Source organism: Nomascus leucogenys, chromosome 13 (assembly GCF_006542625.1).
Source record: "Nomascus leucogenys isolate Asia chromosome 13, Asia_NLE_v1, whole genome shotgun sequence".
Taxonomy (NCBI): Eukaryota; Metazoa; Chordata; class Mammalia; order Primates; family Hylobatidae; genus Nomascus; species Nomascus leucogenys.
The window spans coordinates 96970378-96996883 of record NC_044393.1 but is presented as its reverse complement, the minus strand read 5'-3'; the positions used below and the strand labels follow the sequence as shown (position 1 = coordinate 96996883).

The 26506-nt window shown below is 44.6% G+C and overlaps 1 protein-coding gene across 2 annotated transcripts in view; it reads right to left on the bottom strand.

The window, feature by feature from the left end:
* CNTNAP2 (contactin associated protein like 2) overlaps nt 1-26506 on the bottom strand; it is a 2305108-nt gene that overhangs the window by 84296 nt on the left and 2194306 nt on the right. The gene's annotated exons all lie outside the window — the stretch shown is intronic.

Sequence of the window (26506 nt, the reverse complement as noted above, 5' to 3'; positions counted from 1 at the left end):
TGAATTCCAGGTCAGACACAGTTCAGATCAAACTAGACTCTCTGTGATATAAGAACGGTGATCACAGTCATGCTGCTGCCATTCATTAGGATGGGGATGTACAACATCTTCTGGAAGTCACCAGAATTGCTGTTGTGGGTCATTAGTCCCATTATGATGAAAATTACACAAACCCTAGCAATCACTTGTCATGCTAAGAATAACTGAAAACTCTTCAAGGATGGGAAGACTGATGTCATAGGGAAAGTTCCGGAGCGGAAATCAGGATGTCCTTAGCCACTAACCAGTGACAGGAGTTGTGCAAGTCAGATTATTTCTTGAGGCTCCAGTGTCCTCACTTGCAGAACATCCAACACCGGCATTCCTTGCTGTACCTCAAGGCCTGGGAAGTCAGATAAACATAGATTTTTGCACAGCACAGAAAGAGGCTCTCCGGGAGTTAAGACCTGACTTCGTGGCATCTCTTCTGACTGCAGTCAATCTTTCTCTGTTAGGGACAATATTTTTACAACTGTCTCAATATGAATCCCTTTACCAGTAGTCTGGTGAGCTCAGTGACACTGTTCAACTGAATTTCTGGGATTTAGGTGGACTCCACCAATGTAGCTGATACTGTGTGAGGTTTTCTGTCATTTCTGGCAGCCTTTCATAGTGACAGCATGAGGTTACCTCATGCCTTTCTATTCAAATTTCAGCAGTAGGAAAATACACCAAAATGTTCCATAAAGTCCTCCCAGTCAATTAACTTCACCTAAAAAATGAGTGTTTTGTTTTTTTTTTCCTTTCCTGAGATGGAATCTGATCTGTTACCCAGGCTGGAGTGCAGTGGCGCAACCTCAGCTCCCTGCAACCTCCGCCTCCCAGGTTCAAGTGATTCTCCCACCTCAGCCTCCCGAGTAGCTGGGATTACAGGTGTGTGCCATCACACCTGGCTAAGTTTTGTATTATTAGTAGAGACGGGGTTTTGCCATATTGGCCAGGCTGGTCTCGAACTCCTGACCTCAGGTGATCCGCCTACCTTGGCCTCCCAAAGTGCTGGGATTATGGGGGTGAGCCACTGTGTCCAGCCTAAAAAAAATGAGCGTTTTGATGTTTTTGTATAAACATCCCTGTGATGGACATCTCTCTACACAGCTCTGTTTGGAGGAGCAGTGCTGTTAAGAGTGGCAGAGGAGGAGTCCACTGAAATCTGAAAAAAAATCTTTGGGCAACATAGTGATAAAGGATATGCCATGATGTTTACTGTGGCAGTACTCACACCAGCAAGGGTAATTTTACAAAGTTGCTCATAGGAGTTTCTGTGATCCTATTTTATACTTGGTTTAGGCTCTGTTTCTTTTTTTTGCAGATTTATAGTAAAGTGATTACATTGACAAGCTGTTCTACATCCGCCCTCCCCCTGTTTCTAGCGTGGAGCCCTGAAGCATCGTTCAAAAAAAGGACAAAGCCTGAGAGGCAGATAAATGGATGGCTTGGTTTAATTTTAAATGACATGAATGATGTTGCTTCTCTCTCTTCCCCTGGAGAATCTCTTTCCATGTCTGACTGACGATAATGTGTGAAATTTTTCTTACTTAGCAGGGAGAATTAGTTTGTTTTAGTATCCAGAACACAGCACTGTATTTTGCTACTAGCTAAGTCCAATTTTTAATAGATTACCATGCATAAACATGATGGGAGTTCAGAAGGGCCACGCTCTGGGTCAAGATTTTTATAAAATAAGCTGAGACTCAATTCATTTTTCTCAAAACGCTGGAGGCCCCTGCCCTTGCCAAGCCCAAGATCCTTTCTCTCTGAACTGCTCATTCACAGTCAATGCTCCCTCTAACTATGAGCAAAGCATCACATCATATCCTATTATCCTAAGAATAAAATAGGAAGGTAGAACACACAGAAACCAGAATTTCATGTCATAAGCAAATAAAGCATACATGGCTTTAATATACATCTATTCAATGCTCTACAATAGTTGCACAGTTTAAAAATAATTATAGGAATTATGATTTTTGTTCTGTTGAGCCAAATGTTTATAGGGTTTTTTTTTGGTCCTCTCAGTTTGTCATGATTTTATCAGGTAAAATGTGATCTTTTTGTATATTTATTTTAAAACATAAAGGCCCTGGATTTGACAAAACAATGACAGCAATTTCTTTAGCCCCTCCAGCACCTCATGAACCACCATCCAACGCTTCCTTGGTCTGGGAGGAAAGAAGAAAGAGCAGAGGGTGGTGCTGCATCTGGAATTGTGATCAAAATGGTGAAAGGTGCTTGTGAGGCAGGCAGGAAGCTCCATTTCCTCCCTCCTGCCCTCTTACACAACTTACCGAATGTGATCATGTGCAGGGCAGGGTGTGGTAGTTGTTGGGGGAATTCATAGCTACTGGGGGTTTTAGACAAAGAGTAGGCCATTCTATCCATCCATTCCATCCATCCATTCCACCTGTCTACTCCATCTGTCCACCCCATCCATCCTCATCCATCCATCCTCCTCCATCCATCCACTCCATCCCCATCCTCCATCTGTCCATTCCATCCGTCCATTCTATCTATCCACTCCATCCATCCATCCATTCCATCCATCGACTCCATCTGTCCATTCCATCCATCCACACCATCCATCATTCATCCATTCCATCCGTCCACTCCATCCATCCCATCCATCCATTCCATCCATCCACTCCATCCATCCCATCTGTCCATTCCATCCGTCCACTCCATCCATCCACTCCATCCATCAGTCCATTCCATCCGTTCATTCCATCCATCCATTCCATCCATCCATTCCATCCATCCACTCCATCTGTCCACTCCATCCATCCATTCCATCCATCCATTCCATCCATCCATCCATCCATCCATCCATCCATCCATCCATTCCATCCATCGACTCCACCTGTCCATTCCATCCATCCACACTATCCATCCTTCCATCCATCCATTCCATCCGTCCACTCAATCCATCCCATCCATCCCATCCATCCACTCCATCCATCCCATCCGTCCATTCCGTCCATCCACTCCATCCATCCACTCCATCCATTGGTCCATTCCATCCGTCCATTCCATGCGTCCATTCCATCCATCCGCTCTACCCATCCACTCCATCCCTCCACTCCATCCGTCTGTTCCATCCATCCACTCTATCCATCCACTTGATCCGTCCATTCCATCCATCCATTCCATCCATCCACTCCATCCATCCATCCATCCATTCCATCCATCCATTCCATCCATCCATCCATCCATCTGTCCATTCCATCCATCCATTCCATCCGTCCATTCCATCCTTCCACTCTATCCATCCATCCCATCCGTCCACTCCATCCATCCCTCCATCCCTCCCATCCGTCCACTCCATCCATCCCATCCATCATTCCATTCGCCCACTCCATCCATCCCATCTCCACTCCATCCATCCACTCCATCTACTCCATCCTCCACTCCATCCATCTGTCCATTCCATCCATCCACTCCATCCATCCACTTCATCTGTCCACTCCATCTGTCCCTCCATCCATCCATCCATCCACTCCATCCATCCATCCACTCCATCCATCCACTCCATCCATCCATCCACTCCATCCATCCACTCTATCCATCCGTCCACTCCATCTGTCCATTCCATCCGTCCACTCCATCATCCATCCACTCCATCCATCCACTCCATCCGTCCACTTCATCCATCCGTCCACTCCATTTGTCCATTCCATCCATCCACTTCATCTGTCCACTCCATCCATCCATCCACTCCATCCATCCGCTCCACCCGTCCACTCCATCGATCCATTCCATCCATCCATTCCATCCATCCATCCACTCCATCCATCCACTCTATCCATCCACTCCATCTATCCATCCATTCCATCCATCCATTCCATCTGTCCATTCCATCTGTTCACTCCATCCATCCACTCCATCCGTCTGCTCCATCCATCCACTCCATCGATCCATTACATCTATCCACCCACTCCATCCATCCACTCCATCCATCCATCCATTCCATCCATCCGTTCCATCCATCCACTCCATCTGTCCACTCCATCTGTCCACTCTACCCATCTACTCCATCCATCCATTCCATCCATCCACTCCATCCATCCATTCCATCCATCCACTCCATCCATCCACTCCATCCATCCATCTATTCCATGCGTCCACTCCATCCCTCCATTCCATCCATCCATTCCTTTCATCTATTTCATCCATTTGTGTCTCAATCTGTATTTGCTGGATACCTTTGTGGGGCAGGCGTGCTGCTGGCTGGGGAGGGTGGGGGCCTCAGTCAATAAGCCCAGCAGGCCAGACGGGGGTAAGGGCCTGCACCGGGGAAGCGATGGTGTCAGTGGGGAGCTCTGGGTCAGGCCCTGACCCGGCGGGTGTGCATCAGGGAAAGCTTCGAGGGTGAAGAGATATCTCCTCACTTGAAGGATGAATCAGAGTTGGTCAGGCATAAGGCTGGATAAAGAATGTCCCTGTCATTGAAATCAACATACTCAAGGGTTCAGATCTCTGAGGGAGAATGATCCCAGCACTGACTGTCACTGTTGATATTTTTGACCCTTGGGACTATTGATCACAAAACACCTACCAGGAGCCTCTCCTCAAGACCTTCCCCTTCTAATCCTTTCCAGGTCCCCTTGGTTGCTAATAGCAAAGCACTGGCCTCGTAACTCAAATCCTGGCGCAATCTTCGGCCTCTGTCCTGTGTTCCTATTATACTGTGACCCATAGCCTGCACATCTGTTCCTGTACTGTTCTCAGGTCTTCCCCATCCTCCTAGTAGAAGACTGTCCCCAGCCCGCCACCGTGCCTGGTCCACAGGGGGCTGTCCGTGACTGTCAGAGGAATGAACAAAGAGTGAATGTGCCTGAGCCACCAGGGACTTCTTGATGGTCTTAACTTCCTTCTAGGCATTTTCTTGAGCCTCTGATGCCTCTGGAGTGTTTCTTCTTCTCTTCCAAACTATACCATATAAAAATGGAGTTTAACTTTTTAGCGACTAGCAAATAACACAGCAATGGCCACTGGAAGCTTTCAGCAATTTTCAGAAACACCAGAGAATCCCCAAGGTCAGACAGAATCTGTGGTCCTGGGGAGCCTGCTGGGTGTCCTGGTCCAGGGGTCAGAGTCCGTTGCAGACAGGGAGGGGGCCAGCAGCCCCAGGCAGTAGCATGGAGAACACAGTGAGGGAGAAGTGGCTTGAATTGAATTCCCTGGGATGGTTTGGGTCTTTCTAGGGAGAATGACCCTGGGCCAGGTGCCTGGAGCACTTGAATAAACTCTCTGTGACCCAGCCCCGATTGAGGGTAGATGTGAGTTCTGTGAACCTCAATGCTGGTTCCATAACCCAGGTCTTGAGAAAACCTTCCCTATAAGTTCACGGCCCCAAGGCCTATTGAACACCAAGAGATGGAATCTATAGACAGACAACAGCTTGGCCCTATGCGACAACAGCACACTGACCCACAACCTGCAGCAGACATTCCAGGAAGCTGGCCCCAAATGGTCAGGACTTAATCAATTAATACCAGATTCCCTAATTTTGTCCCTGCTGCCAACTTTGGGCCAACCAGAGGGAGCCAAATATAATCCCCTTACCAATCACACAGGATGCCTCCTGTGTCAGGCAGCCCTCCTCCAGCTTTCCCAGGCCAACAAGCTCCAGCCCCGGCACACCCCAGCGTTCCCCTCTCTCTACCTGAAAGCTTTCCCACTCCCCGCTTGCCTCAGAGTCTCTGCCAGGCACAAGTGATGGTGGCTGACTCTTTCGCTACAGCAAGCTCTGAATAAATAGCCTCTGCGTGTTCTCATCTGGGTGGTCTTTATTTCCACACTTGTGCCTTAGAGGTTTCCTCAGAGCTCCTGGAATAAGATGCTGATGGAAGTCAGGGTTCTGGGAGATATGCTATTCCTTCACAACTTTCCAAGGCCCTAACTACCTTTGTCAAAACAGAAACCAGTGTCCTCAGGTGGACATTTTACCTGTAAACTCTGGATCAAGGTCAGAAGATCCATGTGAGTGGATCCGGTGTGGAGATGATTAGATCTCCACCAGAAGGGGCTGGGGGTGGTGCAGGGCAGTGGGGGGATCTGTGATCCAGAGACCAGATTCTCTAATTCTGCTGTAATCCTTGAGTTTCCAGGCAATGGAAACCCATAGACTTTCAAAAGTAATAAATACAAAATATTCTATCCAAGTTAGGAGCAATTTGCAAGACAAAAGCAAACACAGTGAGTATCTATTATAATATGATTCTAGGAGACACGTAATCCCACTTTGTGGTTTGGGGTAGTGGTAACACCTGTGACTCAGGTGTCTGGAATTTGAAGTCGGGTAATATGTCTTTGTCAGTATTTATATGACGGTGTGATTTGACTGGCCATGGAACAGAGGAATAAGGAGGCAATTTACAACAGGGTTTTACAAAACAAGCTGTGTTCAATAGCACTTGATAGTTGCATTCTCTAATTACATGGTGGTAATAGAAACAAGTTCAGTGAGGATGTTGGAAAGGGAGCATGCCAAGAGGAGGCTGCTGGCAAACAGCAAAACTCAGGGAGAAGTCGTCCAGCACTTGAGCTGAAATTTTGAAATGCTAAAATAATTCTCCTTGGAAATCAACAGGCAAAGGTACATCATGTTGGAGCTACACTTATCACAGGGTAGCTGGTGGCACATAGATGCAGGCGTCCACCAGGGTCAGTCACCTGCAGGCCAGTCTAGCTGCCCACAGGCCACTGCAGCAGCCCCTGGGAGCAGTGAGGCCACCCTTCTCTGTGGGTTCGTTCTTTTCAGTGGTAGATATTTCATTCCTTCGTGTAATCTGCTAGGCCGTTGGGATGCAGCAACATCTACAAGAAACTGGATGCTGCCAGGATGAGAAAGCCACTGCGAGCCCATTGCAAACCTGGCTCTTCCAGAGGGGAGCGCATGTATGAGCAGAAGGAAGCTGTCTTGTTTACCTGGGTGTGAATACCAAAACTGTGGCCCACATCTGCCCTAAATCAACACAGCTCTACAGAGGTTCTTGATTCCATTTGCTCTATTTTTTTTTTGAGACGGAGTCTCTGTCGCCCAGGCTGGAGTGCAGTGGCACGATCGGGGCTCACTGCAAGCTCCACCTCCCGGGTTCACGCCATTCTCCTGCCTCAGCCTCCCGAGTAGCTGGGACTACAGGCGCCCACCATCACGCCTGGCTAATTTTTGTATTTTTAGTAGAGACGGGGTTTCACCGTGTTGGCCAAGATGGTGTCGACCTCCTGGCCTCGTGATCTGCCCGCTTTGGCCTCCCAAAGTGCTGGGATTACAGGCGTGAGCCACCGTGCCCGGCCCATTTGCTCTATTTATTTTCTTTCCTGAAGAGCTGCTTCCCCCTGTTTCAAATCCTTCCAAGAAGAGACTAGATTAGGAATGCCGGTTAGTTTGGTCCAGAATCACAGGAGTGAGGAGTGAGATGGCAAGATGGAAGGGCAGATGGCTATGAAGAGAGACCCCAAAGGGATGAGGAGAATTACATGTAGAAAACAATGTCTGTTTTATTGGAAAGGACAGATCATGGAAACCATACACAATAAAAAAACATCAGGACCCATAACCGAGAGGCCAGACCCTAAGATCCAGCTTCCCTCTAGATGATGGAAAAGATCCCCAAAGATGGTCCTGAGTGCCAAGCTCTCCCAAAGCATCTCAAAGACAGGGTCAAAGTAGTGGGATTAGTATAGCATTTCTCATTGTTGGCTGTACATTACAATCACCCAGAGAACTTAACGAAAAAAAAAAACCTGTTTGCACAGGTCCATTGAAACAGGCTCTCTTGGGTGCATTTGGGTGTCTGCAGGTTTTTAAAAGCTCCCCACATGGCAGTAATTTGCAGTGAGGGTTGAGAGTCTCCGGGTTGGAGCAAGACAACAGGCAAGTCCAAAAACAGAAGGAGGTACTGGAGGGCATTTCACCTGGGGCATGCTCAGTTAGTCAGTAGAAGTTTACTAGCAGACGCATGGCTTCACGGTAGAGCCGTCCATGAACCTCTCTCTTTCCCCTTCCATGCTGTACTCCTTGGGCCTGGGGAAGCAAATAGCCTCCCTGAAGTTCTTGGCTGTGTGGAGGAGGGTAGATGCCTGAAAATAACTGGGGTGCTATAAGGTAGGAGAAAGAGGAGCTGGCTGCTGGGAAGGCACCCACCAGCTTCTGCTATGTGCTAGCAGATTGACTAATCATGAAGTTTCCCCAACTTGCTAGTTTAAAAAGTTCTATGTTTATATGTTGCTACCTAAAAATAAATCTATTGGTTTGGGGTCATGGGTGGGCTGGAGACGCAGACATATGGCAAATAGTGCCTTTGGCCATCTCCTGTGCAACTCTCTGAATTAGATGCTGAAATGGTTTTCTATTGGAACTGAGAGTAGCTTGCATGGACAAGGTTCTCCTTTATTTACTTCTGGAGACATTCTCCTAGGAGGGAAGAACAGCACCAGATGGTCTTTGTTAGTTGTGACTCACGTTCTTAAGTTAGACAAACAAATGAAGTTAAAAACTAGGTGGGTTCTGGTATCTCAGATTAAATCTATACTTTTCCATCCGAAGGTCATACAAGGATAGGTCTTTATCATCTACTCTTAGATGTTTTTCTTACACTGTTTTTCTTACAAAACTACTTTTATAAACAGGCACTGAGGGCGTAAACGTGAAAAGATGCTTAAATTTGTATTTAAGGAGATTCTATATTACTGCTTTCAAGGCTCTAGAATCTTACACAATAGAAAAGACAAAAATCTGTCCATTTATTTTACAACAATGGCCTTGCTTGAGACCTGGCTTGCCATTGGCCAGCATATAGAATTTGCTATGTATGTTAAAAAGCTGATTCTGTAAACCGAGGTAATTAATCAATTTGACACAGATATTTTCAATGGTTTCAACACAACTCAAAAGGAAGTGTTGTGGATTTTTAACCTTTTGCTCTGCCTGATTAGAATGGGTATGGCTTCTCAACACTCTTAAATATTCTGCTTATAAATCAGTTCATTCATTCAATGCATGTCCTATGTGTCTAACACTGTTATGGGTGCTGAGTATCTAGCATAATACAAAACAGGCCCAAATCCCTACTCTCTTTTTTTTTTTTTTTGAGATGGAGTCTTACTCTGTCACCCAAGCTGGAGTGCAGTGGCACGATCTCGGCTCATTGCAACCGCGTCCCAGGTTCAAGTGATTCTCCTGCCTCAGCCTCCTGGGTAGCTGGGATTACAGGCACCCGCCACCATGCCCAGCTAATTTTTGTATCTTTAATAGAGATGGGGTTTTGCCATGTTGGCCAGGCTGGTCTTGAACTCCTGACCTCAAATGATCCACCCGCCTCGGCCTCCTAAAGTGTTGAGATTACAGGTGTGAGCCACTGTGCCCGACCTCAAATCCCTACTCTCTTGAAATTACATTCTGGTGGGAGGAGAAGGGCCACAAACAATTCGGTGAAATGCATAGAATGCTTTGAAAATGTGAGTTATGGAGAGAAATAAATCAGGGAAGAGGGATAGGGCATCATGCAGTGGGATTTGCAATTAAAAACAGTGGTCAAGGAAGGCCAGGAGAAGGTGACAGTTGAGTAAGGCAGTATGATGACTTTCCAGGGGGTGCCCAGGCCCCTTTGCTCCTGCTCCTCTGCCACTTTGTGGGTTCTTACCTATGTATGATGCCTGGGACACACCACCTTCATTTGGAAGATTAAATGGGGCTTCAGAGGCCAAGTGTGGTGGCTCATGTCTGTAATCCCAGCACTTTGGAAGGCTGAGGTGGGCAGATCACCTGAGGTCAGGAGTTCGAGACCAGCCTGGCCAAAATGACAAAACCCCGTTTCTACTAAAAATACAAAAATTAGCCAGGTGTGATGGTGCATGCCTGTAATCCCAGCTACTTGGGAGGCTGAGGCAGGAGAATCACTTGAACCCAGGAGGCACAGGGTGCTGTGAGTGGAGATCGAGCCACTGTACTCCAACCTGGGTGACAGATGGAGACTCTGTCTCAAAAAAAAAAAAAAAATTCTTTGTTGGGTCTCAGCTCTCCATCCTGGATCCACCACTACCTGCCACTGCCCATAGTCCAGTGCCAAAGAGAAGAAAAAAACAGGCAAACAAAAAATTCTACAGAGAATGAGACTGACCTATTCTGCAAGGTCTGACTATAGCCTCCTAAACCCTAGTGATTGGTGACATGGCCCAAACAAGAAACTGTACATCAGCCCTGGGAGGGTAGCACAGTCATCAGCAACTCGAATGCAGTCATATTGGACCAGAAAGCTTTGGGGCAGAAGTCGGGGAATTAAGGCAATGTGGTTCCCTTCTCCATATGAAAAGGAAATACGCTCACTGAAATATGTAATCACAAGAATGCGGTTCTACTTAGCAGAGTGGTCTGCAATCTTTTTGGCACCAGGGACCACTCTTGTGGAAGACAGCTTTTCCATGGACTAGGGGAGTAGAGGATGGTTTTGGGATGATTCAAGCACATTGCATTTATTGTTCACTTTATTTCTATTATTATTACATTGTAATACATAATGAAATAACTATACAACTCACTATAATGTAGAATCAAGGGAAGCCCTGAGCTTGTTATCCTGCAACTAGATGGTCCCATCTGGGGGGTGATGGGAGACACTGACAGATCATCAGGCGTTAGATTCTCATAAGGAGTGTGCAACTTAGATCTCTCACATGCACAGTACACAGATGGGGTTTGTGCTCCTACGAGAATCTAGTGTCGCTGCCGAGCTGACAGAAGGTGGAGCTCAGGTGGTAATGGGAGCCATGGGGAGCAGCTGTAAACACATATGAAGCTTCAATTGCGTGTCTGCCGTTCACCTCCTGCTGTGTGGCCTGGTTCCTAACAGGCCACTGTAGGTGTCCATGGCCCTAGGTTGGCGACCCCTGACCTAGCAGACTGACTCTATTCACAAGGTTTTTAAGATGATGAAATAAACCTTGGAGATAGTGAAAAAACAAAGGGTTTTGATATCTTAATAATTTTTATATTGAAAAATTATAAAAATTTCCCTCAAATTCACTTTTATGATAAAGATACAGGATCACAATATGATGATCTTTTCTATGAGATTTTAGCCACAATCTATTTTGCCAGAATAAAATATACAAGAGTCTTCATGAAATATAAAGGGAAAAGTAGTTCTTAATTACAGAGTATATTTTCCAGTCATCATTGCTGTCTAGCATATTATTAAGTACAAAGTCAACTCGATCAATATGCTTTCTTATCTATGTTAATAGCTGATTTATCAGTCACTCCACTCATGGACAAATGGCCTACATTGACAAAGAGTATCTTAGGTCATAAATTCTTCAGGAATAGCTTGTAATGCAATCAAAAGCAGTACTTTATGGGGAAATTGTTAAACTTTCAGGAGAAGAGGTTGTAATTCCTTTCCCAATGTTTTGATTACTGATAACTTTGAAAATGTAGGCCAGAATTGGTAAGCTGATTTAACAGAAGAGTGGGTTTATTCCTTTGATCTGTTCTTTTCTGACCATCATTCTGTTGTAGAGAAAGAGAGTGGTGTTCCTCTTTTCTCTCTGCCCTCTCATAATAAATCCCTCTTGTCACATGGAGATTGAAACTCAAGAGCCGGATGTAGAATCTTGATGAGTTTGTAGCTCCTAATGGAGGGAAATATGTAATTACCTATTCGGACCACGAAACTCATTTGCAAAGGTTAACAGTGTTCCTACAATTTACATGCCGTGCCACCTGCTTTGTTAAAAGCATGCCTAATTTGAATGCTTTTGGTAGGTGGGACTATCCAGGGTCCTAACTGTCCAAACACCTAGTGAGAAACACCAAAACCAGTTTAGGAAGTTTTTGGCCCTTTCAGATTCACTGAACAATCAATCTGACTCATACCTTGCTTGCTTTTTGTTTTCTCAGATGCCCCCAGATAGTAGCTCTTTCCTTCCTCTTGTTTACTGCCTATTAGGCAAAAAAATCACACACGCTTCACAGATGGGTTATGCTCATTAACACCCATCATATGCACATTGAAGGGTGTGAACATTCACATTGCTAATGAAATGAGAATGGTGAGAGGCAGGGCAAGCCAAGCAGGCGACAGCTGGGTGACTTCTCTGCAGGGTGCATTCTGATGGATGTTGATTGTGAGCCAACCAGCTCAGGTATCTTTCACAGCAACTGATGGGCCTGTAAGAAACTCTCCTGATTCTAAGATCTAGGCTCTACCAGAAGAAGATCCTCAGAGTAGTAGCCATCCCAGCCAACCTCCCAAGAAAAGCATTCCAAAAGGAGAAGGGTCTGAATGAGACTTTGATGAAAGGGATAAGGAAGCATGCTTGCCACCACCTTGGAGGAAGACGGATTTAGAAATGAGCTCAGGGCAGGGCTGGGCGCGGTGGCTCACGCCTGTAATCCCAGCACTTTGGGAGGCTGAGGTGGGCGGATAACGAGGTCAGGAGATCAAGACTACAGTGAAACCCCGTCTCTACTAAAAATACAAAATACAAAAATACAAAAAAATACAAAAATACAAAATACAAAAATACAAAAAATACAAAATACAAAATATACAAAATACACAAAATATACAAAATATACAAAATACAAAAATACAAAAAATTAGCCAGGCATGGTGGCAGGTGCCTGTAGTCCCAGCTACTTGGGAGGCTGAGGCAGGAGAATGGCGTGAACCTGGGAAGCAGAGCTTGCAGTGAACCGAGATCGCGCCACTGCACTTCAGCCTGGGCGACAGAGCAAGACTCCGTCTAAAAAAAAAGAAATGAGATCAGGGTAACCAAGACTTTGTTTACTGTTACAGCAAACCTGTGCTGTGAACTCTAGGAGGTGTGAATCCCATGTGGGCTGTAACATTGCTTTGATACTAAGATCAGTAACAGGACTGTAGTTTACCTTAATAAGACTGGTCCTTTTTTAATTAAAAATTCTTTTTTAGAGACTGGAGTCTTGCTGTGTTGCCCAGGCTGATCTTGAACTCCTGGCCTCAAGTAGCCCTCCCATCTCAGCCTTCCAAAGCATTAGGATTACAGGCATGAGCCACAGCACTTGGCCTGATTCTTGATTTCTAGTACACTTCCTCAAAAGAATAATAATACCATGATTTTTTTTTTTTTTTTGAGACGGAGTTTCGTTCTTGTTGCCCAAGCTGAAGTGCAATGGTGTGATCTTGGCCCATTGCAAACTCTGCCTCCTGGGTTCAAGTAATTCTCCTGCCTCAGCCTCCCGTGTATCTGGGATTACAGGCATGTGCCACCATGCCTGGCTAATTTTGTATTTTTTGTAGAGACAGAGTTTCACCATGTTGGTCAGGATGGTCTCAAACTCCTGACCTCAGATGATCTGCCCACCTCGGCCTCCCAAAGTGCTGGGATTACAGGCGAGAGCCACTGTGCCTGGCTGGCACCATACTTTTAAAATTGCTGCTTCTTTACTGTCAGGCAGGGAGATGGCATCTATCACTATGCAAATACATTTGGGACCTATGGAGCTTTTTAAGGACCCCATGGGGCTTCAGAAAAAATACGGGTTGCCAAATGAGGCTGAACTATTCCAGATAAATGGATTGGGAATGGCAGCCCCACATTGTTTATTTGTTTATTTGCTGTCTTAGAGTGAATTATCTTTTCTCACTGAGTCTTTAATAATATATACACTGGTGCCTCCAGAGAGAGCTATTTGGGATCTTTGGTTCCCTGCAAAATGGGATTGCAATAGGATTTTTGACTTCTCACATCTTTCTATTTATCTGCCCTCTTGCCAATATGCATCTAGCTGCCTGTTCTTACTGTGATTGATATTTTTACTTCTATTCCTTCTAGAACATTCTACTAATTTGTGTTGGATCTTGCAAGGGCTGGGAAACCAGTTAATGATTTCTATTAGAACTTTGCATAAAATAGGTGTAAATAAGGCCTGTGTGGGTATTATTTGTGCCTACCAGGTTTTCTACCTCTGAGATCCTCACATCCCCATTAAGCACCATGTAAATGTATAATTCCTTCCTAGAGTCTGGTGCCAATTATGACTGTGGGCAGTAGGGATTTACCTTGCTGTTGGTCATGCTCTGAATCTGACACAGTCTTCCTGCAGTCTTGGCGCCAGTTTCCCATTTCTTTTTTTTTTTTTTAATATATTTTTATTATACTTTAAGTTCTAGGGTACATGTGCACAATGTGCAGGTTTGTTACATATGTATACATGTGCCATGTTGGTGTGCTGCACCCATTAACTTGTCATTTACATTAGGTATATCTCCTAATGCTATCCCTCCCTCCATGAAGCCAGCTTCCCATTTCTAATCCCAGTTGCTCTATGTAGATTGTTAACCTCTCGCTTATTCTGAAAACCCTTGGGTGTTTGGGATGGGGTTCCTGCCATGTTCTTGCCATCTATTTTTTTCCCTGCCTAACAATGAATATTCTCTTTGACTTAAGAAGGATGCTCAGGAGAGAGAAATCAATACTAAGTCCGGCAAAAAGTAGGATCTCAGAACGTGTTTGTTAAATGAAAGCATAAATAATACATATGAATATACTCCAGCCTAGACATTACTTTCAGAAGCTGTACATTGTTGAAAGAATACCTTTTGTCTTAACCATAGGTGTTTATATATAAAAGTCTGTAGGGAATTTGGTCAGGTGGTAGGCAAAGCAGGACTTATAAAACCCAAGCACATTTATGAAAACCAAAATTTCCAAGAATGTGGCTTTATCAAGGCATTCTCATTAGGCTAGAAAGGTAACTGACAGGTTTAAAATATCAACAAAGATATAATCCATAAGTGTTTCTGATTATTTATTCCTGCTACTATTCTGTCTATAACCAGAGCAATTACCAACATTTTTGTCAGGCCTCTGAGCCCAAGCTAAGCCATCATATCCCATGACCTGCACATACACATCCAGATGGCCGGTTCCTGCCTTAACTGATGACATTATCTTGTGAAATTCCTTCTCCTGGCTCGTCCTGGCTCAAAAGCTCCCCTACTGAGCATCTTGTGACCCCCCCACTCCTGCCCACCAGGGAACAACCCCCCTTTGACTGTAATTTTCCTTTACCTACCCGAATCTTATAAAACGGCCCCATCCCATCTCCCTTCGCTGACTCTTTTTTCGGACTCAGCCCGCCTGCATCCAGGTGAAATAAACAGCCTTGTTGCTCACACAAAGCCTGTTTGGTGGTCTCTTCACACGGACGCGAGTGAAATTTGGTGCCATGACTCGAATCAGGGGACCTTCCTTGGGAGATCAATTCCCTGTCCTCCTGCTCTTTGCTCGTGAGAAAGATACACCTACGACCTCTGGTCCTCAGACCAACCAGCCCAAGGAACATCTCACCAATTTTAAATCCAGTAAGCGGCCTCTTTTTACTCTCTTCTCCAACCTCTCTCACTATCCCTCAACCTTTCTCCTTTCGATCTTGGTGCTACACTTCAATCTCTCCCTTCTCTTAATTTCAGTTCCTTTACTTTTCTGGTAGAGACGAAGGAGACACATTTTATCCGTGGACCCAAAACTCCAGCGCCAGTCATGGACTGGGGAAGACAGTCTTCCCTTGGTGTTTAATCACATGGGGACGCCTGCCTGATTATTCACCCACATTTCAGAGGTGTCTGACCACGCAGGGATGCCTGCCTTGGTCCTTCACCCTTAGTGGCAAGTACCGCTTTTCTGGGGGCAAGAACCCCCCAACCCCTTCTTTCCGTGTCTCTACCTCTTCTCTGCTTTTCTGGGGGGGAAGAACCTCCCAACTCCTTCTCCTTCACCCTCAGTGGCAAGTACCACTTTTCTAGGGGGCAAGAACCCCCCAACCCCTTCTCTCCGTGTCTCTACCCCTTTTCCACTTTTCTGGAGGGCAAGAACCCCCACCCCTTCTCTCCATGTCTCTACTCTCTCTTTTCTCTGGGCTTGCCTCCTTCACTATGGGCAAGCTTCTGCCCTCCATTTCCCCTTCTTCTCCCTTAGCCTGTGTTCTTGAAAACCTAAAACCTCTTCAACTCACACCTGACCTAAAACCTAAATGCCTTATTTTCTTCTGCAATGCCACTTGACCCCAGTACAAACTCGACAGTGGTTCCAAATAGCCAGAAAACGGCACTTTCAATTTTTCCATCCTACAAGATCTAAATAATTCTTGTCATAAAATAGGCAAACAGTCTGAGGTGCCTGACATCCAGGCACTCTTTTACACATCGGTCCCTCTCTAGTCTCTGTTCCCAATGCAACTTGTCCCAAATCTTCCTTCTTTCCCTCCCACCTGTCCCCTCAGTCCCAACCCCAAGTATCACTGAGTCTTTCTAATCTTCCATTTCTACAGACCGATCTGACCTCTCCCCTCCTCACCAGGCTGAGCTAGGTCCCAATTCTTCCTCAGCCTCCACTACTCCACCCTATAATCCTTTTATCATCTCCCCTCCTCGCACCTGGTCTGGCTTTCAGTTTTGTTCGGTAACAAGCCCTCCCCAACCTGCCCAGCAATTTCCTCTTAGAAAGGTGGCTGGAGCTAAAGGCATAGTCAAGGTTAATGCTCCTTTTCCTTATCCCAAATCAGATAGTGTTTAGGCTCTTTTTCATCAAATATAAAAACCCAGCCCAGTTCATGGCTCATTTGGCAGCAACCCTGAGATGCTTTACAGCCCTAGACCCTAAAATGTCAAAAGGCCATCTTATTCTCAATATACATTTTATTACCCAATCCACTCCCGACATTAAATAAAACTCCAAAAATTAAATTCCGGCCCTCAGACCCCACAACAGGACTTAACCTCGCCTTCAAGGTGTACAATAATAGAGTAGAGGCAGCCAAGTAGCAATGTATTTCTGAGTTGTGATTCCTTGCCTCCACTGTGAGACAAACCCCAGCCGTATCTCCAGCACACAAGAACTCCAAACACCTGAACCGCAGCTGCCAGGGGTTCCTCCAGAACCTCCTCCCCCAGGATCTTGCTACAAGTGCCGGAAATCTGGCCACTGGGCCAAGGAATGCCCACAGCCCAGGATTCCTCCTAAGCCATATACCATTTGTGCAGGACCCCACTGAAAATCGGACTGTTCAACTCACCTGGCAGCCACTCCCGGAGCCCCTGGAACTCTGGCTCAAGGCTCTCTGACTCCTTCCCAGATCTTCTTGGCTTAGCGGTTGAAGACTGATGCTGCCCAATCGCCTTGGAAGCCTCCTACACTATCACGGATGCTGATCTTCTGGTAACTCTCACAGTGGAGGGTAAGTCCGTCCCCTTCTTAATCAATATGGAGGCTACCCACTCCACATTACCTTCTTTTCAAGGGCCTGTTTCCCTTGCCTCCATAACTATTGTGGGTATTGATGGCCAGGCTTCTAAACCTCTTAAAACTCCCTAACTCTGGTGCCAACTTAGACAATACTCTTTTAAGCACTCCTTTTTAGTTATCACCACCTGCCCATTCCCTTATTAGGCCGAGACACTTTAACTAAATTATCTGCTTCCCTGACTATTCCTGGATTACAGCCACACCTCATTGCTGCCTTTTCCCCCAGTTCAAAGCCTCCTTCACAACCTCCCCTTGTATCTCCCCGCCATAACCCACAAGTATAGGACACTTCTACTCCCTCCTTAGTGACCGATCATGCACCCCTTACCATCCCATTAAAACCTAATCACCCTTACCCTGCTCAATGCCAATATCCCATCCCACAGCATGCTTTAAAAGGATTAAATTCTGTTATCACTAGCCTGCTACAGCATGGCCTTTTAAAGCCTATAAACTCCCCTTACAATTCCCGCATTTTACCTGCCCTAAAACCAGACAAGGCTTACAGGTTAGTTCAGGATCTGTGCCTTATCAACCAAATTGTTTTGCCTATCCACCCCGTGGTGCCAAACCCATATACTCTTCTATCCTCAATACCTCCCTCCACAACCCATTATTCTCTTCTGGATCTCAAACATGCTTTCTTTACTATTCCTTTGCACCCTTCATCTCAACCTCTCTTCACTTTCACTTGGACTGACCCTGACACTCATCAGGCTCAGCAAATTACCTGAGCTATACTGCCGCAAGTCTTCACAGACAGCCCCCATTACTTCAGTCAAGCCCAAATTTCTTCCTCATCTGTTACCTATCTCAGCATAATTCTCATAAAAACACACGTGCTCTCCCTGCTGATCATGTCCGGCTAATTTCCCAAACCCCAATCCCTTCCACAAAACAACTCCTTTCCTTCCTAGGCATGGTTAGTGCAGTCAGAATTCTTACACAAGAGCTGGGACCGCACCCTGTAGCCTTTCTGTCCAAACAACTATGACCTTACTGTTTTAGCCTAGCCCTCATGTCTGCATGCAGCGGCTGCTGCTGCTTTAATACTTTTAGAGGCCCAAAAAATCACAAACTATGTTCAACTCACTCTCTACCGTTCTCATAACTTCCAAAATCGATTTTCTTTCTTCCACCTGACACACATACTTTCTGCTCCCCAGCTCCTTCAGCTGTACTCACTCTTTGTTGAGTCTCCCACAATTACCATTGTTCCTTGCCCAGATTTCAATCTGGCCTCCCACAGTATCCGTATACCACACCTGACCCCTATGACTGTATCTCTCGGATCCACCTGACATTCACCCCATTTCCCCATATTTCCTTCTTTCCTGTTCCTCACCCTGAACACACTTGGTTTATTGACGGTAGTTCCACCAGGCCTAATCGCCACACACCAGCAAAGGCAGGCTATGCTACAGTACAAGCCACCAGCCCGCCTCTTAGAACCTCTCATTTCCTTTCCATTGTGGAAATCTATCCTCAAGGAAGTAACTTCTTCCATCTGCTATTCTACTACTCCTCAGGGATTATTCAGGCCCCCTCCCTTCCCTACACATCAAGCTTGAGGATTTGCCCCCACCCAGGACTGGCAACTCTTAACTCCCTCTTAGAGTGGATAGATGACCTTTGCTGGCAGGGGACCCTCCAATACTTTCACCCTGATGAAGTTCTATTCTTTACTTTTATACTCCCTCTTATTCTCATTCCCATTCTTATGCCACCTTCTACCTCTCCCCAGCTATCTCCACCATGCTATCAACCTTACTCATTCTCTCCTAGCCGTTTCTAATCCCTCCTTAGTGAACAACCGCTGGCTTTGCATTTCCCTTTTTTCCAGGGCCTACACAGCTGTCCTTGCCTTACATGCAGACGAGGCAACATCTCCTGTCTCCCTACACCTCCGAACTTCCTTTAACAGCCCTCACCTTTACCCTCCTGAAGAACTCATTTACTTTCTAGACAGGTCCAGCAAGACCTCCCCAGACATTTCACATCAGCAAGCTGCCGCCCTCCTCCGCGCTTACTTAAAAAGCCTTTCTTGCTATATCAACTCTACTCCCCCCATATTTAGACCTCTCACAACACACACCACTATTCCTGTGGCCGCTCCTTTATGTATCTCTCAGCAAGGACCCACTGGAATTCCCCTAGGTAACCTTTCACCTTCTCGATGTTCCTTTACTCTTCATCTCCAAAGCCCTCTTCTTGTTTACTTATACCCAGCCCCGAAAGTAACAGTGAAAGGTTGCTCGTAGATACTCAACGTTTTCTCATACACCATGAAAACTGAACCTCCCCCTCTATGCAGTTACCTCATCAGTCCCCATTACAACCTCTGACGGCTGCTGCCCTAGCTGGATCCCTAGGAGTCTGGGTACAAGACACCCCTTTCAGCACTCCTTCTCATCTTTTTACTTTGTGTCTCCAGTTTTGCCTCGCACAAGGTCTCTTCTTCCTCTGTGGATCCTCTACCTACATGTGTCTACCTGCTAACTGGACAGGCACATGCACACTAGTTTTCCTTACTCCCAAAATTCAATTTGCAAATAGGACCGAAGAGCTCCCTGTTCCCTTCATGACACCGACATGACAAAGAAGAGTTATTCCATTAATTCCCTTGCTTGTCAGTTGAAGACTTTCTGCCTCCACTATTGCTCTCGGTACTGGAATAGCAGGCATTTCAACCTCTGTCATGACCTTCCGTAGCCTCTCTAATGACTTCTCTGCTAGCATCACGGATATATCACAAACTTTATCAGTCCTCCAGGCCCAAGTTGACTCTTTAGCTGCAGTTGTCCTCCAAAACCACCGAGACCTTGACTTACTCACTGCTGAAAAAGGAGGACTCCGTATATTCTTAAATGAAGAGTGTTGTGTTTACCTAAATCAATCTGGCCTGGTGTATGACAACATAAAAAAACTCAAGGATAGAGCCCAAAAACTTGCCAACTAAGTAAGTAATTGCGCTGAACCCCCTTGGACACTCTCTAGTTAGATGTCCTAGGTCCTCCCAATTCTTAGTCTTTTAATACCTGTTTGTCTCCTTCTCTTATTCCGTATAGTTTTTCAATTCATACAAAACCGTATCCAGGCCATCACCAATAATTCTACACAACAAATGTTTCTTCTAACAACCCCACAATACCACCCCTTACCACAAAATCTTCCTTCAGCTTAATGTCTCCCACTCTAGGTTCCCACGCCGCCCCTAATCCCGCTTGAAACAGCCCTGAGAAACATCACCCATTATCTCTCCATACCACCCCCCAAAATTTTCGCTGTCCCAACGCTTTACCACTATTTCATTTTATTTTTCTTATTAATATAAGAAGACAGGAATGTCAGGCCTCTGAGTCCAGCTAAGCCATCATATCCCCCGTGACCTGCGCGTACACATCCAGATGGCGGGTTCCTGCCTTAACTGATGACATTCCACCACAAAAGAAGTGAAAATGGCCTGTTCCTGCCTTAACTGATGACATTATCTTGTGAAATTCCTTCTCCTGGCTCATCCTGGCTCAAAAGCTCCCCTACTGACACCTTGTGACCCCCCACTCCTGCCCGCCAGAGAACAACCCCCCTTTGACTGAAATTTTCCTTTACCTACCCGAATCTTATACAACGGCCCCACCCCCATCTCCCTTCACTGACTCTCTTTTCGGACTCAGCCTGCCTGCACCCAGGTGAAATAAACAGCCTTGTTGCTCACACAAAGCTTGTTTGGTGGTCTCTTCACATGGACGCGAGTGAAAATTTTCATCTCGACTGAAGGCTTTGGTTCAAATAAAATGAGTTCCCAATTGCAAGCCTAAAGGCAAAGGAAGCAATGCTGTTCAGGCGTGAATCACTGTGAAGGTCATTGTGTGCGACAGTTATGTAGGGGGCTGGATGTGAACTACATATGATAGTCTTATCATTCAACAAACAAATCTGCTTAAAGAATCAATGCATTTAAACTCATTACTGCAATGTTTCCCTGTATAGAGAAGAATTCCTCTAGAAAATCTAGGCTTTGTGGCGATTCCTCAAGAATCTAGAACCAGAAATACCATTTGACCCAGCAATCCCATTACTGGCTATATACCCAAAGGATTATAAGTCATTCTACCATAAAGACACATGCACATGTATGTTTATTGCGGCACTATTCACAATAGCAAAGACTTGGAACCAACCCAAATGTCCATCAATGATAGACTGGATAAAGAAAATGTGGCACATATACACCAAGGAATACTATGCAGCCATAAAAAAGGATGAGTTCATGTCTTTTGCAGGGATGGATGAAGCTGGAAACCATCATTCTCAGCAAACGAATCCAAGAACAGAAAACCACAACACTGCATGTTCTCACTCATAGGTGGGAGCTGAACAATAAGAACACACGGACATAGGCAGTGGAACATCACACACCGGGGCCTATTGGGGGGTGGGGCGGGCTAGGGGAGGGATAGCATTAGGAGAAATACCTAATGTAGATGACAGGTTGATGGGTACAGCAAACCACCATGGCACGTGTATACCTATGTAACAAAACTGCATGTTCTGTACATGTACCCCAGAACTTAAAGTATAATACATACATACACACATACATAAATAGGTTAAAATGAAAAAAAATAAAATTTAGGCTTTTAAACTAGATTTCAAACTTCTAAAATTGGATCTACTTTTTAAAAAATGCCAATTTAAAAATGGTACAGATATGTAGGTACATTCATTCTTAGCCATGGATATGGACAAATCATCAATTAAGCTTTCTGTAGTTGTTGAGAATACAGTTGATTTTGAAGTTTCTCTTAAACTTTTTGTTTTTTTCCAAGTTTTCTGCAGTGAACATGTATTAATGTTATAATTATAATTATATTTACATATAATTATATGTAATCCTATGACATATAACTCACACACAACTATATATAATTTTATATTCTCTCCAGAGGATTACTTCTTAAAGCAAGAAGAAAATTCACGGCTGGGCGCGGTGGCTCACGCTTGTAATCCCAGCACTTTGGGAGGCTGAGGTGGGCGGATCACGAGGTCAGGAGATCGAGACCACGGTGAAACCCCGTCTCTACTAAAAATACAAAAAATTAGCCAGGCTTGGTGGCGGGCGCCTGTAGTCCCAGCTACTCGAGAGGCTGAGGCAGGAGAATGGCTGAACCTGGGAGGCGGAGCTTGCAGTGAGCCGAGATTGCGCCACTGCACTCCAGCCTGGGCGACAAAGCGAGACTCCGTCTCAAAAAAAAAAAAGAAAATTCACTGGGAGGGAGGAAAAACCTAGTATTAAAACATGAAATTCATTTTAATAGTAAGGGACCTCACTATTTGAAAAAAATTACTTATAAATTTCTTAGCCAACCAATTAATTCTTTTGAAAAGCAAATTGGAAATTATGCCATGACTCCAGCTTTAATAAGTCAAGTATATTCTGAAATGAGTGCTTAGTATGTATTCTTTTTTTGAGACAGGGTCTCACTCTGTCACACAGGTTAGAGTGGAGTGGTGTGATCTCGGCTCACTGCAACCTCCATCTCCCAGGCTCAAGCAATTCTCCAGGCTCAAGCAATTCTCCTGCCTCAGCATCCCCATTAGCTGGGACTACAGGTGTGTGCCACGAGGCCTGGATAATTTTTGTGTTTTTTTGTAGAGACGGGTGGGTTTTGCCATGTTGCCCAGGCTGATCTCAAACTCCTGAACTCAAGTGATCTGCCCACCTCCGCCTCCCAAATTGCTGAGATTACCGGAATGCACCACCATGCCTAGTCTCTATGTATATTCTTCACATTTTTTCTAAAATAGAAGTGCTGAAGGATTCTCATTAAAGACGGTGGATTGAACACCTACATTTACCACTGCTTCTTCATAAAGGGGAATGAAGTGTTAAGATATATGAAGGTGTAAGAACAAATCATGAGGCAGGGGATGATAACAACCTTTTTAGAGCTGAAAAACAGCAGAACCATCTTAAGTGGCAGCATATCCAAGGACAGATGCTTGCACCGAGGTGGACAGCGCTAGAAGTAGCCCGGTTTGCACTGCAAAGCCACCCATATTTGTGTAGTTGATGGCAAGAGTTTCCACTGGATATGTGTGTTTATGTGAAGCTAAAAACAGAAGAACTCACTGGAAGCTTGTGAAGAACATTTATATCCCCAGATCCCTACCCCAGGCATCTGTCCTCCCCTCACTCTGGCAGAAGACGAAAGACGTATTCTCTGGAAAGGACACAGAGTCTCAATTGGAGGACTCTAGGCATAGGACGGCAGGGGCTCTGAACTGAAAACAGGGATCTTCAGTCAACATTTACACACTGAATCTTGAACCCCGCAGTCCACTTCCTTCTTAGCTGTGAGAACAATGACAGCCAGGTGTCTACCCTCCAGGCAACAGGGCAGAAAATTCTTCTCTGGAGCTTTCGATCAACCCAAGAGAAAAATCTCAGTGATGCAACATCAGGGGCTTCCCAATGAAACAACTCAGCCACTGAAGCCCGCGGGTGACAGGCCCCATTTGTGTGCACAGAACTTTCAGTCATATTTTTAGTGCCTTAATCTTAAATGTGGGAGTCAGCTAAAGGGGAACCAGGCATTTGAGGACATGTCTCAAACACAGGAGAAGAAAAAAGAAAAACAAACAAAAATACACATAAACACACACACACACACACACACACACACACCCCAACCAACCAACCAAAGAAAGCTACTTGAAGGAAAAAGAGGCTGAGTAGGAAGAGAAACACTTGGGAGGAAACCGTCATTAATACCTTCTGAGAGATAACATATTGCTTTCATGAAATGAGAACAGATGATTTAAAAAAAGGAACATTCAAAGAACAAAAAATAGAGCTCTTGGAAATTCAGAACATAAAAAAAGAAGTGAAAAACTCAATGAGAGTTTATGAAATGTAAATTTGAGAACATTGTTCAGAGAATAGGGGAAACAACAGCCAAAGAAATTGAACAAATGAAATAAAATATAAGAAAATAACAGGATCAGTCCATGGGGTCTGATAGCTGAATAACATAAATTCTGGGAAGAGAGAACAGGAAATGAAAGAAGAAATTGTCCCCCAAAATCTATTCCTAGAGTTCAAGAACGGCTTTCCAGATTAAAAGGCCCCATGTGTGTTCCAATAGACAGAGTCAAAATAGACCCACATCAAATAATATTCATGAGATTTCAGAAAACAAAGAAGAATAAGAACCTAAAGTCAAAAAATATACAACCAAAAAAGTCCAGGACTGATGGATTCACAGCTGAATTCTACAGAGTACAAGAAGAACTGTACCATTCCTTCTGAAACTATTCCAATCGATAGAAAAAGAGGGAATCCTCCCTAACACATTTTACGAAGCCAGCATCGTCCTGATACCAAAACCTGGCAGAGACTTAACCAAAAAAGAGAATTTCAGACCAATATCCTTGATGAACATTGATGCAAAAATCCTCAATAAAATACTGGCAAACCGAATCCAGCAGCACATCAAAAAGCTTATCCACCATGATCAAGTGGGCTTCATCCCTGGGATGCAAGGCTGGTTCAACATACGCAAATCAATAAATGTAATCCAGCATATAAACAGAACCAAAGACAAAAACCACATGATTATCTCAATAGATGCAGAAAAGGCCTTTGACAAAATTCAACAACCCTTCATGCTAAAAACTATCAATAAATTAGGTATTGATGGGACGTATCTCAAAATAATAAGAGCTATCTATGACAAACCCACAGCCAATATCATACTGAATGGGCAAAAACTGGAAGCATTCCCTCTGAAAACTGGCACAAGACAGGGATGCCCTCTCTCACTGCTCCTATTCAACATGGTGCTGGAAGTTCTGGCCAGAGCAATCAGGCAGGAGAAGGAAATAAAGGGTATTCAATTAGGAAAAGAGGAAGTCAAATTGTCCCTGTTTGCAGATGACATGATTGTATATCTAGAAAACCCCATTGTCTCAGCCCAAAATCTCCTTAAGCTGATTAGCAACTTCAGCAAAGTCTCAGGATACAAAATTAATGTACAAAAATCACAAGCATTCTTGTACACCAATCACAGACAAACAGAGAGCCAAATCATGAGTGAACTCCCATTCACAATTGCTTCAAAGAGAATAAAATACCTAGGAATCCAACTTACAAGGGATGTGAAGGACCTCTTCAAAGAGAACTACAAACCACTGCTCAATGAAATAAAAGAGGATACAAACAAATGGAAGAACATTCCATGCTCATGGATTGGAAGAATCAATATCGTGAAAATGGCCATACTGCCCAAGGTAATCTATAGATTCAATGCCATCCCCATCAAGCTACCAATGACTTTCTTCACAGAATTGGAAAAAACTACTTTAAAGTTCATATGGAACCAAAAAAGAGCCCGCATCGCCAAGTCAATCCTAAGCCAAAAGAACAAAGCTGGAGGCATCACGCTACCTGACTTTAAACTATACTACAAGGCTACAGTAACCAAAACAGCATGGTACTGGTACCACAACAGAGACATAGATCAATGGAACAGAACAGAGCCCTCAGAAATGATGCCGCATAGCTACAACTATCTGATCTTTGACAAACCTGACAAAAACAAGAAATGGGGAAAGGATTCCCTATTTAATAAATGGTGCTGGGAAAACTGGCTAGCCATATGTAGAAAGCTGAAACTGGATCCCTTCCTTACACCTTATACAAAAATTAATTCAAGATGGATTAAAGACTTATATGTTAGACCTAAAACCATTAAAATCCTACAAGAAAACCTAGGCAATACCATTCAGGACATAGGCATGGGAAAGGACTTCATGTCTAAAACACCAAAAGCAATGGCAACAAAAGCCAAAATCGACAAATGGGATCTCATTAAACTAAAGAGCTTCTGCACAGCAAAAGAAACTATCATCAGAGTGAACAGGCAACCTACAGAATGGGAGAAAATTTTTGCAACCTACTCATCTGACAAAGGGCTAATATCCAGAATCTACAATGAATTCAAACAAATTTACAAGAAAAAAACAAACAACCCCATCAAAAAGTGGGCAGAGGACATGAACAGACACTTCTCAAAAGAAGACATTTATGCAGCCAAAAAACACATGAAGAAATGCTCATCATCACTGGCCATCAGAGAAATGCAAATCAAAACCACAGTGAGATACCATCTCACACCAG